General features: G+C 37.0%; 1 long non-coding RNA gene across 1 annotated transcript in view; it reads left to right on the top strand.

Moving 5' to 3' along the window:
- The window catches only part of LOC146397576 (uncharacterized), a 145,596-nt gene extending 138,179 nt beyond the window's left edge, over window positions 1-7,417 (top strand). Inside the window, exon 3 of the long non-coding RNA XR_014824316.1 lies at window positions 3,568-7,417. This is a non-coding gene — a long non-coding RNA (uncharacterized LOC146397576). The remainder of the gene's footprint in view (window positions 1-3,567) is intronic.
- Window positions 7,418-12,459: the final 5,042 nt, after the last annotated feature.

Here is a 12,459-nt window from a genome sequence, read left to right as displayed (position 1 = left end):
AATGCATGAAAAGAACATAAATTTTATAGTCAAATAATCTGGGCTGTTGTCCTGTTCTACTACCTACCTTTTGGATTTTCTATGAAGTAGGAATGAATTAAGACATTAAATACTTAAAATAGTTGATAAGATTAAGTGTTTTAAATATTATAGGAGTTACTGCGTGGCTCAGTGGTAACAAGCTGGCTAGTATCCATGAGGATGCAGGGTCTGATCCCTGGCCTCACTCAGTGGGTTAAGGATCTAGTGTTGCCTCAAGCTATGGTGTTGGTTGCAGACCCGGCTCAGATCTGGTGTTGCTGTGGTTGTGGTGTAAGCCAGTGGCTAAAGCTCCGATTGGACCCCTAGCCTGGGAACTTCCATATGCTTCGGGTATAGCCCTAAAAAGACAAAAAAACAAAAAACAAAAAACAAAACTTTTTAACTGAGTACTATTGAATTAAATATTCCCATAGATTGTAAGCTTGCTTAAAGCAGGAATTTTTATCTGTTTTCCAGATCTGGAAACAATCAATGCCTGGAATATAATAGGTGCTCTATAAGATCTTTTAAAATCAACAAGTTTAATAAATTAATAGCTTTGGAGAAATGAACCCTTTTAGCATTAAAACTATACTGAATGTAATTTGGTGCTGAATAATTTGAAGTCAGTGTTATATTGACTTCCACATATCCTGATATCATTAAAGTGTTTTGATTTTGAGGTGCCAGAAAACCATTTGAGGGATTCTGGTTTTATGGGTTGATGGAAATGGAGTCTATTGGGCTTTAACCTCTACTTTAAAATTTTTAGAGACAGAGAGCTTACTCTGTATTCGTTCAGACTTAGGCTTTTATTAATATAAGTGAGATTATTCTCCTTGGATTCATGGGAGAAGACCAGGAAATATGATTTAATTATAGGTAGCAAAATTTTGGCAGCAAACTGTCAAATAAATTCTCTCATTAATCCAAACAACCACCCATGTATTCATAATGGTTCTGCACTGGAAGCTGGCATGATGGATGAACTGGAACAGCGTAGAGTGGCTCAATAAAGTCTTCCTGTTTAATATTTATTGGGCACCCTTGGTGCGCTAAGGAACCCATAGAATACAGATTAGATCACAGTTCTCACCTTCAAAAACTTAAAACATAAGCACCTCGTAAAGTCTCTGTGGCAGGAGGCAACCTGCCAAACAAACAAAAAATAATAATAATAATCTAAAAAGTAGTTACTTCAGTTTTACTCTTGATTCTTTCTTGCTCAGTCTAAAGAAATAAATCTGAGACAAAGCAGATGGGGCATATCCAGCCTGTGTTCAGTCACCAGGCCATTGAAGTAGACTCATCCATCTGCAAAGAGCTATATTGAATTGCCTTTATGGAAGAAAAGCTTGATTTGTGTTTTAAGAGATAATAAATTTCATAATGAAAAATAACCCACGTTTTATCACTGTATAATCTTGTTAAAAACTGACCAGCTTAATTTTAGTGTATTCAAATGATTTAAAAAAATCAGAATTCTGAATTCAAAAAGGATTTTTCACCCTGAAGAATTCTAACAAATATCATTTTCTAGGAGATGTCCTTGAATTAGTATAATTTGCCATAAAATGATACATTCCAATTTCCTAAGCAGTAAATTCCTTAATATGATAAACTCCAAAACTAATAGTTTGTTGAAATGTTTGGTTTTAATTGTTTCATGCTATATCCCTGTTTTCTGCTTACATGAGACATTATTTTCCCCAAATTAAAAAAACACCAGAGTTCCTATTGTGGCTCAATGGAAACGAATCTGACTAGCATCATGAGGATGCAGGTTCAATCCCTGGCCTTGTTCAGTGGGTGAAGGACCTGGCATTGCCATGAGCTGTGGTGTAGGCCATAGACACAGCTCGGATCTGGCATCACTGTAGCTGCAGCGTAGGCCAGCAGCTACAGCTCAGATTCAACCCCTAGCCCAGGAGACTCCATGTGCCACAAGTGTGGCCCTAAAAAGACCAAAACCAAACAAACAAACAAACAAAAACCCTAAAAAAAAAGGTAATAAATTTCATCAATTTTTTTTAAAGTTATAATGCATAGTCCAAAGAAAAGTTATTCTGAATAGTTGTCTCTATTTAATTAGGAATTAACCTGAGTTAGGAAAAAATTCCTTTTTTTAAGGACATTTGAAAAACAACCAAGTTTGTAAATAATTGATTCATAGGTCAAGATGTATCATGAGGGTGAAATCACCAAGCCTGTGGTGAGAGAAGTTGCCCTCCCCTTTACCCTTCAGGACGATCCTGTAAAACACAAACATATTTGTAATAGAAAGTTGGACTGATTCTATGAGCAATAAGGAGCTATTGTTAGTTTTTGCCACAAAATAATCTATGACAGCATTATGGCTCCTGGGCACTCGAAATGAGTCTAGGCTAAATTGAGATGTACTCTAATTGTAAAATACATAGTAGATCTTGAAGACAGTGTGAAAAAAAGAAACGAAAATTATCTAACTGATAATTTTTATATTGCTCACATGTTGAAATATATTTTGGATAAGTTGGAATGAAGTATGTTATAACATTAATTCCAAACTCTTATTTTTCCTTTTTAACGTGGCTTCTAGAAAAATTTTAAATTACATAAGGTGGCTTACATTGTATTTCTTTTGGAAACTAGTATTGAATTGTTGAATGAAACTTTTCCTGTTGCCCTACAGTTGGCTTCTAGGCCCTCAGACAAGGACAAGAAGTGCTAATTAGCCCAGCATTCCAAAGAGAGCAGCCAGAAATTGGGCTAAACAACCCTCTTAACTAAGACATGGGGGAACTACTTCTTCTACCATCCCAACTTCAACCAAGCAATACACTCCCAAGCGCAACATTTGCGGAGAGAGGCTTTTCCCCCTCTTCTTCCTGTGAACACATTTCATCCACCTGCAAGCCAAGTGATGAGATTTAGAGGTAGGAGTTGGAAATAAAGACTTGAGGGTCACTGCAAGAACTGGAGCTATGCATTTTGTTCCTATCCCTGACTGACTGCTTGATCAGTGGAGGGATCTTGGGACCAGCTTGCAGTGAGGAGCATGGTGAGAGACTCATTAGGAAAGCTTGAAGGTGCCTCTTGAATGAGAACATGAAGACTGGTCTCTCCTTCTAGGCTAGAAATGCATGAAAGCAGGAGGCTAGCAGTAATGGTTTGCCCAGCAGAAGGGACTGTTCTGTAATTTTCTTGTAAAGAAAATCAGAAAGAGGGAGGGGGAATCATCGTTCCCAAGTGCTGTGTCCCTCAGAAAGAATGGAAAGGGACCACTTTGATTCCCATGGTTTCCTATGAAGAGGCATAGAAGTTAGAGGAAGTCGTGGAGGCTATAGGGTAGTCCAGGCACCCTAGACAAGGGAGGAGACTTACACCTCATCAAGAATACTGAAATGCAAGGAGTTCCTACTGTGGCTCAGCAGGTTAAGAACCCAACTAGTATCTGTGAGGATGCTGGTTCAGTCCCCAGCCTCGCACAGGGGGTTAACGGATCATAGCCATTAAAAAAAAAAAAAAAAATAGAATGCTCAAAATCCCTCTTTCCATTTTCCCAAGGCTGCGTGTATGTGGGTGATGGTCGAAGGAGATCAAGGTAAGGCCTGTTGCCTGAATAATTGCCTGTTCTTTCTGGAATATGAAGTGTTCTCACCTTTGAGCTCTAGTCTCAAGCACTTAGCCCTAGTTCTAACATGGTACTACATACTCATTTGTGCCAATGAAAGGCTATTAATGGTTTCTCATTGTCTGAAAAACAAAATTATAATTTCTTAGAAGATCGTAGTTATGGCGTTTGATCTGTACCCAGCTTTCTAGCCTCACCTGTCCTTTAACCGGAATCCCGGTCTTTCTGTGCTTTAACCAGATAGAACCAGCAAGAACTTCTTATTTTTGCTTGAAATTGTGCTTTAATTCACTCAAAAAATACATATACTATCTCTTATGCATCCAGGCTCTCTTCGAGGCATTAAGGATATAATAGATTAATCAAACATTCTTCCTTTCAACACAGCCAACAGTCTAATAAACAGGATTTTTTTTTTTTTTCGTCTTGGTAAAATTCTGTCCCTACTTCTTGAATATGTGTCACTTCCACCACAGCTTAAATGTTACCTTCACTGTGAAGCTTTCTTCAGCTAGGATAAAGACTATCCAGCTCTGTACTTTGTTTTTATTGTTTATAGAACCTTATGTTACTTGATTCTCTTTCCACCTAAGTCTGAGATCTCACTCTCATGAACTCTGTTCAATCTATCTTTGGACCTACAACATCTGGCATGATATGGCTGCTTAAAAAAACACACGCTGAAATGTCCCAACCTTATTGCCTTTTATTTAATTCTCCCTTTATTTCTTACTTTGTATTTTCTCAGAGGTTATATAACAGCCAGAGACTTGGCAAGCAAAGTTTAGTTTAGAACAGTTACACAATCAAAATATGCTTTGAAGAAGTCTATTCCAAGTAGCATTGGTTGAATGATTTAACATATTTCTTTCTGCATCTAAACAGTGAAGTCATTCCTGTCTTTTGGGCAAAAAGTAGAGAGAGTACACTGCTCCCCAAATTATTCTCAAAATTAAGGATAAACAGCTGCTATCATTTGTAAAATATAAAACTATTTTGACCACCAGAGGCTCATTTCAATGCATACAAAAATAGAGCTATATATAGTTAACACAGACTTGCATGTTGCTAAGTTATAATCACTGAGTCACTGATTAAGGAGTGGCTTACATCTGGGACTTGTCTTGAAAACAAGATTTTTCACCATCAAAATGGTTATTTTCCTTTCTTCAGTATTTGGTAAAAGCTAAAGTAGTACAAGTTCTCAAATGGTGGTCTGTGAAACTTTCAAAACTGGCAGTTGAACTTTATTAATCTACTCTATTAGTGGAATTCAGGTAAGTAGTTATGTAGTTGATTAGAGCCCTAGGCACCCTCAGAATTTGTAAGACACAAAGACATCAGAATGATCCCCAGCAACTGAAAGTGGAATCCAAGGAGTGAGGGGCTTAGCCTCCCAGAGTGTCTGGCATCCCAGCATGGTTTGGAGGTTGTAGAAGCAGCAGGCAGGATTGGACTTGTACAAGAAAGAAATCTTGCGATAAAGTAGCAGCAGTCTGTATTAAAAAATCTACGAAGTACCAGCAGAATGATGGCCAAGTCAGGAGATGAGAACATGGATGGTTTATGACATCAAGCCCACTATCTATGCATATCCCAACCCCTCTGCTTTGTGCATGCCTCCTGGTTTTCAGATGCAACTCCAGAAAAATGTCAGGGAGTGAATCCTGAAAGAAGTTAGATTTATTTTACCACCTGGTGCAATGGGCTTGACATAGAAATCAAGGTGACTTATAGGGGAAAAAAACACATTTCTTGCCTACTTGAGTTTAGGAGCTACTGTGCAGATATGTTACACTATATTCCTGTGCATGTATGTGTTTTTCTGAAGGATATATTTCTAAAAATAAAATGCTGGGTCAAAAGATACGTATCTTTCACACTTTTGTAGCTACTACCAAATCACCCTCTAAAGTAGTGTATTTTTATTTTTCTCCTAACAATGTACAGGACTGCCTTTTGTCTGATGCCTTTGCCAATATTTATTAATAGCTTCTAAAGATTCATTTACTTAAAATATCTCCTTGGGTTTAATTCCACAGAAATATTTCTCGGTTTGCTTCCAGAAAGGTCTTGCCCAAATATAACTGTATTTAGCTCAATTTCATTCAAATCAAATGTTATTAATTCATTTTAATCATCTATTTCCTTTGCTTTGAGGACATGTAGAATACAGGTGGAGGACAGGAGACTAACATTCACCAGGTGGTTACTTCGGTTTTTTTGTTTGGTTTGGTTTGGTTTTGCCTTTTTTAGGGATGCACCTGAGGCATATATAAGTTCCCAGGCTAGGGGTCAAATCAGAGCTACAGCTATTTGCCTGCCCCACAGCCACATCATTGCCAGATCTGAGCCACATATGTGAACTTACACCACAGCTCATGGCAATGCCAGATCCTTAACCCACTGAGCAAGGCCAGGGATCAAACCCTCATCATTGGGGATCCCAGTCAAGTTCATTTCCACTGAGCCACAGTGGGAACTTGACCAGGTGGCTGCTTTGAATCAGGCACTTTATAAGTAGTATTTCTCAACCTAATGACATTATATTAGTGGTTCTCAAAGTCTAGCCTCTAGACAAGCAGCATCAACACCACCTGGAACTTTTTTGGAAATGCCTATAATGAGGATCTGTCCTAGACCCACTGAGTCTGAACAAGACAAGGATGCCCACTCTCACCACTTTTATTCAACATAGTATTGGAAGTCCTAGCCACAGCAATAAGACAAACAAAAGAAATAAAAATGTATCCAAATTGGAAAAGAAGAGGTAAAATTGTCACTATAGGCAGATGACATGATACTATATATAGAAAACCCTACAGATTCTATATAAAAACTACTCCAACAATCAATGAATACAGCAAAGTAGTAGGATACAGATTAACATGCAAAAATCAGTTGCATTTATGTATACTAACAATGAAATATTAGAAAAGGAGTACAAAAATGCAATACATTTTAAAATTACACCCCCAAAAATCAAATACCTAGGAATAAACCTGACCAAGGAGGTGAAAGACATATGCTGGGAACTATAAATCATTAATCGAGGAAATTAAAGAGGACTCAAAGAAATTGAAAGATATCCCATGCTCCTGGGTTGGAAAAATTAGTGTTGTAAAAATGGCCATACTACCCAAAGCAATCTTCAGATTCAATGCAATCCCTGTCAAATTACCCATGACATTTTTCACAGAATCACAGAACTAGAACAAATAATCCAAAAATTTATATGGAACCACAAAAGACCCAGAATTGCCAAAGCAATCCTGAGGAACAAAAACCAAGCAGAGGCATAATTCTCTCAGATTTCAGGCAATGTTACAAAGCTACAGTAATCAAGACGGTGTGGTACCAGTACCAAAACAGACATACAGACCAATGGAACAGAATAGAGAACCCAGAAATAAACACAAGCATCTATGGTCAATTAATCTTTGACAAGGGAGGAAAGAATATAAAATGTGAAAAAGACAATCTTTTCAGCAAGATGTGCTGGGAAAACTGGACAGCCACATGTAAATCAATGAAACTGGAACACACCTTCACACCACACAAAAAAATAAACTCAAAATAACGGCTTAAAGATTTAAAAATAGACAAGACACCATGAAACTCCTAGAAGAGAACATAGGCATAACATTATCTGACATCAACTGTACAAAAGTTTTCTTCGGTCAGTCTTCCAAGTCAACAGAAATAAAAGCAAAAATAAACCAATGGGACCCAATCAAACTGACAAGCTTTTGCACAACAAATAAAACCTTAAAAAAAAAAAAAGAAGAAGACAGGCTATAGAATGGGAGAAAATAGTATCAAACGATTCAAATGACAAGAGACTTAATCTCTAAAATATACAAACCCAACTTATACAACTCAACAGCAAAAAAACCAACAACCCAACTGAAAAATGGGCAAAAGACCTGAATAGACATTTCTCCAAAGAAGATATACAGATGGCCAATAAGCACATGAAAAAATACTCAACATCACTAATTATTAGAGAAATGCAAATCAAAACTACTCTGGTCAGAATGGCGATCATTAAGTCAACAAATAACAAATGCTGGAGTTGGTGTGGAGAAAAGGAAACTCGCCCTCACTGTTGGTGGGAATGTAAATTGGTGCAATCACTATGCAAAACAGTGTGGAGGTACCTCAGAAACTAAATACAGAACTACCATACGACCCAGCAGTCTCACTCTTGGGCATATATCCAGACAAACTTTCATTGAAAAAGACACATGCACCCGTATGTTCATTGCAGCACCATTCACAATAGCCAAGACATGGAAACAACCTAAATGTCCATCGACTGATGAATGGATTAGGAAGATGGGGTACATATACACAATGGAATACTACTCAGCCATAAATGGAACAAAAAGGAACAAAATAATGCCGTTAGCAGCAACATGGATGGAACTAGAGACTCTCATACTAAGTGAAGCAAGTCAGGAAGAGACAAATATCATATTATATCACTTATGCCTGGAATCTAATAAATGGTACAAATGAACCTATCTACAGAAAAGAAACAAACTCATGGACATGGAGAACAGACTTGTGGTTGCCAAGGGGAGGGGGAGGGAGTGGGATGGTCTGGGAGTCTTGGGTTAGTAGATGCAAACTATGGCATTTGGAGTGGCTAAGCAATGAGATCCTGCTGTATAGCATGGGGAACTATATCCAATCACTTGTGATGTAAGAAAAAGAACATATATGTATATATGACTGGGTCACATTTCTGTATAGTATAAAGTGACAGAACACTGTTAACCAACTTAATGGAAAAAATAAAAATCATAAAAAAATAAATGTGAATAACCATCACGGTCAGGTGATTTTTGACAGAGTAATTAGGGCTCCACAACTAGGAGAGGGAAACAGACTCTGTCAATATATAAGTAGGGCCTGAAATTGACCATGGGTCTATGATTCCTTGTATTCTCACAAGTATGCCAGAAATGTATAAGTAGATAATATGTCCTCACAAATATGCCAGAAATGTATAAATAGATAATAAGTAGGGCATAAGCCCATGATTTATGGATTAGAGTTACTATAGTCCTAAAATATAGCAAAACACAGAGGCAAAGTTGGAAGAAAACAAATTTATCTTGTGCTAGAATTAAGTCATTTTTGTCAATGAAATTTTTTTTTAGAAGCAGAAAACATCACAGGTTGTGTAATAAAACGTTTGGGTCACAGAAGTATCTGGGAACCACAAAGTAAAGGGCTTTTGTTTTGACAGAGGACAGAGTTCAATGTAATTCATTGTTAAAGAGAAGAAAATTCTATGAGATAGAGATTTTCCCTAGCTCTCCTTGTCTGCTTTTTTCATGTGACTAATGCTAAGAAGGTCAAATTTATACATTCAACATATTTTATCCAGTGCCAAGCATTGTTCTTGGTATTGGAATACAGAGATGAACAAGAGTGACTAATAATTCCAAGTAGAGGACCTAGTAATCATATAGAAAATAGAACTTGAAGGGTTCCTTGGTGGCCTCCTGGTTAGGGATTTGGTGCTGTCACTACTATGTCTCAGGTCCTGCTGTGGCATGGGTTGGATCCCTGGCCCAGGAACTTCCCCATGCTTCAGGAATAGCCATAAATATATATATTTTTTCATATATATATATATATATATATATATATATATATATATATATATACACCCCTCCCACACACACATATAGGGAGTAATTCAGAATGTAACTTGGGAAATGAGGTCCTTTGGGTGAATTCCTAATTTCAGGAGACCTTTGAATCTGGAAATAGGGTAAATACAACTTTGCATCTTATGAACCTGAATGTCCATACCAAGAGCTCCTGGGTTGATCTCTAGGAAAAGGCAGTGTACCACATGAACCAACTCCTGTGATAAATCTCCTCTTACATGTACGCTATCAGTTCTGTTTCTCTGGAGAACCCTGACAAATACAGTATGTTTCTTCCTTTTTATTTTTACAGTTCAAAACAAAACAGAACTCCTCCAACCACAAATTTATCTCCAGATGGCTCTCCCTGACTTTTCTCAGGGCTGATGTTAGCCAGAGTAGTTGAGCAGTCTATCACAATGATAAATTGGAAATTCTTGTAGACAGTTTTGGTGGCCTACCCAGTAGCCACCTCTTTTCCCCTCTTGTCTTATTAACAGAACATTACTTTTGTTCAAGGATGGTGTAGTTTTTGCTCAAGGAGAAAGAGTCCCTTCCCTAGCCTAAAGATGTGAATGTGAATCATGATTGGTCTGAGCCCATCTTGGCAACCTTGGTTTTTTTCATGTGACTAATCCTGAGGGGGTCAACTTTATACATTCAAGTATTGTTCTTGGTACCAGAATAAAAAGACAAACAAGACTAATAGTGCCATATAGGAGGCCTACATTGAACAAGTAATTTCTGCCATGAAATAAAAGTACTATGTGAAGTAAGACTATATAATTGGAATTCTAATCTGTTTTGGAGGAAGTGAGAAAAAAGAGGTGTCACGGAAAATTTCTGTGAGTAGTACTTTAAGAATTAAGGATGGATAGGAACAAAAATATTTCAAGGTTGTATAAAGCCTGTGAGATGGAAAGAAGCTTTGCACGTTACACAGATTGGAGGTATCAAATAGAGTCAGATCATAGAAATTGTTGTAGTTTGTATTGGGAGTTTCAGACTTTAGCCAAAGAGAAAAATGAGAAGTCACTGAAGGATTTTTAGCTCCCAATCATAAAAACAGTTTTGCATTGAGAAAAAAAATTACTCTGGCTGTCCACAAAGAATGAACTTAAAGGGACGAAGTGGGCATATGTGAACCCCATTAACAGCTACTGCAGAAAGAGATCATCAGAGCTTGAACTAGAGCTGCTCAATTCAATATGGTGGACAATAGCCACATGTGAGCACCTGAAAATGCAGTTTGTCCAAATTACATGTGCTGTAAGTGTGAATTACAACCAGATTCCAGAGACTTAGTAAGAAAGAGGAATGTATATACTGATTTAAAAGTTTTTTATATGGATTACATGTTAAAATGACAATATTTTGGATATATTTAGTTAAATAATATATTTTATTAAATTTAACTTCACCTATTTTTTACTTTTTAATGTGGCTATTAGACAATATAAAATTGTAAGTGTGACCTGCATGCATGGGTTACATTAGATTCCATCAGAGAGTGCCGATCATTGTATTGACAGTGGAGATGGAAAGAATTAGACATATTTGAAAAGCATTTAGGAGATTAAATTGACAGATGATTTACTATGGAAGAGAGGATTATCAAGGATTATCATATCTCTGTTTCTAGAATAAATAATTGAACAGATACATCATTTCTTCAGATATGGAAAGACAAGCTGGATTGAAGAGAATATGAAAGATGATGTGTTACATTGTCACACTGATTTCAGTGTTCTCCCCCAAAAAGATACCTGAGCTGGGCATGTGAATTTAGGAGGTGGTCAAAGATGGTAAATGAAGTCATGGGAGTGGTTGATTTCGAGGGAAAACTAATTTTTAAATAAAAGAGAAGACTGAGAAGTAACCACCAGAGGAATTGGAGACAAACTATGAGAGCGTGTTATCAAAAGGAAGGGAGGGAGATGTCACCATATCAAAGACTATTGAAACGAAAATCACAGAATGTTGATAATTTCTGAAACCCAGTGATGGACACATGGTCATTATTACTATTCTTTCTATATTTGTGTATTTTAAATTTTCTCTAATGCAAAATTGCTATTGAGTTTTCTGGAGATGTAGGAAGATAAGGGCCAAAATGTGTTCTTTGGGGTGGATTCAGCCTGATCATCTATATACTTCTATCAGAGTTAAATTGTACCCATTTACAGTTTAGTTAATGAAAAAGCAAACAGATGTAGATCTTAAGGCTCAGGGATGCTTGTCCAATGAAGAAATATTTTACATCTATTCTCTTTTCCATGGTCAAAGCAGTGTAATTGCATGTAATTTGAGAAAGGGTAATGTAAAAAATTCAAGGACTCATTGTATGTGGGTGAGAAAGATTAAGAATAAAAAAGCTCAGATCAGACAAAAAAAAAAAAAAAAAAAAAAAAAAAAAAAAAGGAGTTCCTGTCGTGGCGCAGTGGTTAACGAATCCGACTAGGAACCATGAGGTTGCTGGTTCGACCCCTGGCCTTGCTCAGTGTGTTAAGGATCCGGCGTTGCCGTGAGCTGTGGTGCAGGTTGCAGACGCAGCTCAGATCCCGCGTTGCTGTGGCTCTGGCGTAGGCCGGTGACTACAGCTCCGATTCGACCCCTAGCCTGGGAACCTCCATGCCGCAGGAAGCGGTCCTCGGAAAAAAAAAAAGCTCAGATCATGTCCTTTAAATTCTCATTGCTTTCACTGACCCAGAAGAGGAACACCACACAGAGATGTAAAACTTAAATTTCAGTGTCTTGGATATATATGCAATATGTATGCAATAGCTTAAATAAAAGGTAATAAAATTCCAGCTTCATGATTTCCTGTTACACACATTTTAGCCATCATGTATTTGTGCTTGGTATATTGTAATTATTTTGATTATTAAAACTCTGGGATTTTGAGTGTAATGGTTCTAAAATGTCAGTAATCCATAGATCATGTTTCAAAAAATTTTTTTTTCTTTAGGCATGAGTAAGACTATAATTCTAAGAGCACTGAAAGTAAGAAAAAAACAATAGTTCAAGTTATATACATTGGGTTAAAATCTTCAACACAATATGAAATATAGGAAAATTTATTCGTAAAGTTCTTGCAAAAATGTACTAGATATATATCTTTTTGTGGAGAAATATTTTATTTGAATATGGGGAGAAATA

This window comes from Sus scrofa, chromosome 13 (genome assembly GCF_054392235.1).
Source record: "Sus scrofa isolate SSC_HxYL_T2T_F1_AM1 chromosome 13, Sscrofa_HxYL_maternal_Yorkshire_Landrace_v2.0, whole genome shotgun sequence".
NCBI classification, from domain to species: domain Eukaryota; kingdom Metazoa; phylum Chordata; class Mammalia; order Artiodactyla; family Suidae; genus Sus; species Sus scrofa.
The sequence above is the reverse complement of the archived record's forward strand: the minus strand, read 5'-3'. Positions and strand labels throughout refer to the sequence as shown.